Source organism: Myotis myotis, unplaced genomic scaffold, assembly GCF_014108235.1.
Source record: "Myotis myotis isolate mMyoMyo1 unplaced genomic scaffold, mMyoMyo1.p scaffold_m19_p_4, whole genome shotgun sequence".
Lineage (NCBI taxonomy): Eukaryota > Metazoa > Chordata > Mammalia > Chiroptera > Vespertilionidae > Myotis > Myotis myotis.
The window spans coordinates 1,093,048-1,098,253 of record NW_023416346.1 but is presented as its reverse complement, the minus strand read 5'-3'; positions in this window follow the sequence as shown (position 1 = coordinate 1,098,253).

The following is a 5,206-nucleotide window of genomic DNA, read 5'->3' as shown; positions in this document are numbered from 1 at the left end:
TTAATGGCTTGGCTATGTGAGGTAGGCTTCTGGAGCCTTCTGTCTTGGGATTAATGACCTGAGATGACAGATGGAAACTTAAGAACTCTCAGGAAAAGAAAACAATCCTGGGGTGAGGAGAGGAAGACAGTATTGGGCCAATGAAGAGGGAAGGAGTTTGACCAAGAAGGCATCCTATAGATTACTTTATGAACTGGGGTTTTACAAGGAGCTGCAGACAAGTGTGTGTGTGTGTGTGTGTGTGTGTGTGTGTGCAGAGCCTGGACACACAGAGGCCAGGTAGGCTCTGGCTTGGGACTCAACCACCAGGATCGCTTTCCTGGCTGCACTCTTGGCCGAGGGCCCCTTTCTGACCACAGCAGGCAGTTCATGGGCCCTCTCCCTCTCCCAGGCTCCTGCGGCTCAGCCTGCTGCCCTCTCTCCAGGATGGAGCACCCTCATTCCTCTGCCCAGACTGGGCTGCGGGATGAACTCCAGTCTCTTCTCTTCCCCCTCTCCCTGCTAGAAGGACCACCTGCAGAACCTTCTGGTGTCAAGGTTTTAAGACCAATCACCTTGCAGGGGTGGGGGGGGGGAGTTGGGGGACAAGGGGTAGGTTAACTACCTTGCAACAAAAGATGGGGGCACTTATGTTCAGGCGGAACAATTCTGGGGAATAGCCCAGAAATAACACAAGGGGGGCACTTCAGGAAGGGTCAAGGCTCCTCAAGATTCTAGCGGCACCAGTTTGAGGCCAGGATTGCACAAGGATGTCTTTGAGGGAGGGGTTCAATACACGGCGGCCAGTGGCCTGGAGGACACCATCCTGCTCCAGGCAAAGGCCCTGGAATGACCTCTCTCGGCTCCATAGATTAGGGGGTTAGACAATAAAGGGGTCTCCTGTGATCCTCCGACACCGCTCCTCCTAGAGGGATGGTGTGCACATGCTGCCTTGGGCCAGCAGCACAGGCAGGGTGGGAGCATTGGGAGGCCTCTCGGCTTGGAAGGGGCTGTGGGGGAGGAAAAATAATTTTCTCTCACCTTTTTAGGTTTTTGGCTAAGACCTCTCTGTAATAAAAGGACAGGCTAACAGGAGAAAAAAACACACAAAAGTTTAATAACTTGTATACCTCCTGTACCTCTGGGAGAGAGCCAGGAAAACCAAGTAACTTCCCCAAATGACCCAAGCCACCACCTTAAATACCATCTCCTGCTACAGACAAAAGATGCTGGGGAGGGGGGGACCAGTTATGGGAGGTGACAAGGAAAGTCACAGTAAGCAAGGGGAAGGCTGCTGTGCAGGTTTAAAGCTGTGCCTTCTCCATGGATACGAGTCTCTTGAGCAGTGGTTCTCAACCTTCCTCATGCCGCGACCCTTTAATGCAGTTCCTCATGTTGTGGTGACCCCCAACTTCATTGTTACAAATTGAACATCATTAAAGCATCGTGATTCATCACAAAAACAATATGTAATTATATATGTGTTTTCCAATGGTCTTAGGCGACCCCTGAGAAAGGGTCATTCGACCCCCAAAGGGGTCATGACCCACAGGTTGAGAACCGCTGATCTAGAGGCTTGGAGTCCCCCCCTCTTCCTGGGCCAGAGAGGGAGACCCCTTCCCATGGCAATTCCCTGATGCAAATGTCTCCTGCCAAAGGGTAACTTCCGCTCAGTGTTCAGAGCTTCCCCTGTGTCTGCAGTTTCTTAAACACAACCAGCCTACAAGAGTCGTCATGCCAAAGAGGCGCATTTTGGGGTGGCAAAGCCCTGGATTGAGCCCTGTGCCCAGGGGAATGGGCTGTGCTGATTGGTTAGGACTTGGTCTCTTGTCCTGTAGTGGGGCTGGGGTTGGGGAGGGGGTACAGGATCATGGGACAAGACCCGGACTAGAACTGCATGGAGCGGGGGTGGAGACCTCCAGAAGCAGGGGCCCAAACAACCTGTGCTCCCTGGAGGCCTTTTCCACTGCTCACACTCTGTGCGGCGTCTCACACGTTGCTCTAGCAGCTGCTTAGTGAAGATGGAAGAGAGGGGCTACTGTGGGGGTGACATCCTTAAAGCAGGAAGCCAAGGAAAGGGATGGGTCAGCCCAGGAGCCTGGCAAGAGCGAGGAGGGGGAGAGGAGAGCAGCCCTCAGATGGTCTCAGTCCGTCAGGGGACTGAGGAGGGGGCACAATTCACCCAGTTTGGCAGGGACCCAGCAGCATTCCGTGTTCATTTCCCCTGAAACAAAGATGTCAGCGGAAGTTGCAGACTGGCAGGGCTGCCTGCAGAGAGGCAATGTCGCATGACCAGGAGTGGTGACCTCCTGGTCTGAGCACAGGATGTTGCAGGGCCCCAAGGAGCAGATGACTCATCTTCCCCTAGGAAACCGGCCGGGCATCCAGGTGCAGCTAATCAGAGTGTGTGTGTTTATGCACATGTCTGTGCCTGTGGTGTGTGTGTGTGTGTGTGTGTGTGTGTGTGTACATGTGTGGTGTCAACTGTGGGCAACTAGCCAGGCAGCACAGGGACTCTTAAAAAGGACCAGGCAGAAGAGGTCTGGGCAAGGCAAGGGGAGCCCATCTGGAGAGTCCGTTGCCCTGCAGCTGTCAGGTGAGGAAGCTGCAAGTAGCTGCCCTCGATAGTTCTGAGCTGCTCCTGGTCCTGCTGGCCATGGAGCTGTCCTGGGGTATAGTGCACCCGGTTAAAGTCTAAGCGCAGAAGGGGAGCCGCTCTCCCGAAATCTCATGTTATAAAGCAGTGGATCTCAAAGTGTGGGCCTCGGATCAGCAGCATTAAAATCACCTGTTAGAAATGCAAATTCTTGGGCCCCACTTCAGACTTCAGGGCCACACCCTCCAGGGCAGCGGTTCTCAACCTGTGGGTCACCAACCTTTGGGTCGTGACCCCTTTGGGGGTCGAACGACCCTTTCACAGGGGTTGCCTAAGACCATTGGAAAACACATATATAATTACATATTGTTTTGTGATTAGTCACTATGCTTTCATTATGTTCAATGTGTAACAATGAAAATACATCCTGCATATCAGATATTTACATGACGATTCATAACAGTAGCAACATTACAGTTATGAAGTAGCAACGGAAATAATTCTATGGTTGGGGGTCCCCACAACAGGAGGAACTGTGTTAAAGGGTCGCGGCATTAGGAAGGTTGAGAACCGCTGTTATAGGGGATGGATCCTGTAGTCTGTGTTTACTTAACAAGCCTTCCAGGAGATTGGAAGCCAGGCTCCAGTGTGAGAAGCACTGTTGTACAAGGACAGCAGGTACCCAGATGTGTCTCAACAGCAACTGTTAGGGTACAGGTCTGTGCTATTTCTCTGCAATTTGTCCTCCAAGAATCATTTGAAACTATTATCTGCCATGTTGTGTGTCTGAGAGACCCGCTCTGTGGGCTGACACACTGGGTTTCTCGCCAGATGGCTTTCAGTTGGACTTTACTAACTGCAAGCAACAGATCAGAGTGGGGAGGAGAGAGAGGTCGGGGTATTTTTCCTTTGTCCTCTGCCAGCTCACCTCCCTGCTATGAGGAAGGCTAGGTCCCCTTATCACTGAAACTCTTGCTGGAGGGTCCCCTTCAAGGTTCTACCTCTCCCTGGGTTCCCACATAACACTCTCCCCTCCTTGTCCCTAAGAGTGCTAACAGCTTCCAGCTGTTCCTAGTTTTTGGGTGCCTCAACATCCCCACATGGTTCCTGTCACCTGTCAACACCTCTGCATGTGTCCCTTACATCAAAGTCTGTTTATCTGCCTCTCCTGGGGTGCGGGCTGCCTCTGGCAGTGCCTGACAGCAGGTGAGGCATAAACAGGCGCCGCATGTTGGGGCAGGTGCTGATGCTGTCATCAGCTGGCCTTGTGGAGATGACAATGCAGATCTCCGGTGCTTGTAGGAGAAGAGGAGGGACTGTCATAGGCACAGCACCCACTGCATGCAGGGAATGTTCTTCGTGCTAGTCTGGGTATCATTTAACTTAACCCTTTCCCCAGTCCGCCATTGTAAGCACTATCATGTCCAGTTTAACAACAATGAAATGAAGCCTTGAGGTCTGACAACTGGTAGAGGCACAATCAGGATTTGAATTCATGTCTGTCTGGTTTCTAAGTCTGTGTGTTTCCCATAGCATAGGGAGCCTCCCCATAGATTATGACAAATGCCTAGCTAGAATGTTCTAATGGTGAGTTGATGCTCTCAAGATAGACTACAGACTAAAACTACCAGGGATGTTCTGAAATTTCACAAGAAGATGCGTCTTCTGAATGTTGGCCGTGTGGGCCTTGTTGGCATTAGCAGGTTAAGGGAAGGCTGGAGAGGGCACATCCATTGAGGTCCTCCAGGGCCCAGTCACTTTACCTACAGTCCCAGTGTAATTATCAAGGGAATCCAATGAGGTGTAGATTATGCCCTATTTTACAGATGAGAAAATTGAGGGTCAAAACAGTTGTCTTTTGTCTGATAGCAATCTACTCCCCCAGGCCTTCTCCCTCTTCCCGGCTTTGTTCCCCCCGCCCCTGCAATACTTAGCACCTGACATTATATCTTTTATTTGTTTATTGTCAGTTATTGGATGTGCCAATGAAGGTATGTTATAGAGCTAGTAAATTGCAAATTTGGGATCAGAATCGAGGACTTAGAAGTCAAGCTTTCAGTGTTATTGCCACTCTGCTTCCCCCCTAAATGAATACCTGGAAACATATACGTATTGAGCACCGACTGTGTGTCTGGCTCTGTTGTTGGTGCATTTGTAAGCATACCGATGATATGTTCCTGTTGTTATTCTGTAACTTAATTTTGTAATCTAAAACATTTCAGGGTTTGATTTCTTTTTCTTAATTGATTTTAATGTGGTTATGCCTGCTGTGCTTGTTGGGTGGTGTTTTCAGTTCTGTGCTCTCCATAAAGGGCCTGGCGTCGCCAAGCCATCTAAATGAATGACTTCATTCATTATATTTAACCTTCACTCTCCTAAAACATTCACAATTTCTGTTCAAAGTGATGCCATGTAGTGAACAAAGGCACAATAGTGGTAACAAATGGCCCTCCAACCCCAGCCTGTGCCCACAGTCATCAGATCGCATGGCGCCCCTTGCTATCCTTTATGTGGTGATGGTGGCTGCTGCCTTAACCTACTGCTTCAAGCACAGCTCAGTGATGCCCAGCCTAATTTCCTTAAATGCCATCAGGGCAGGGGCCATGTCTGTATAACAACGCTCGACATACA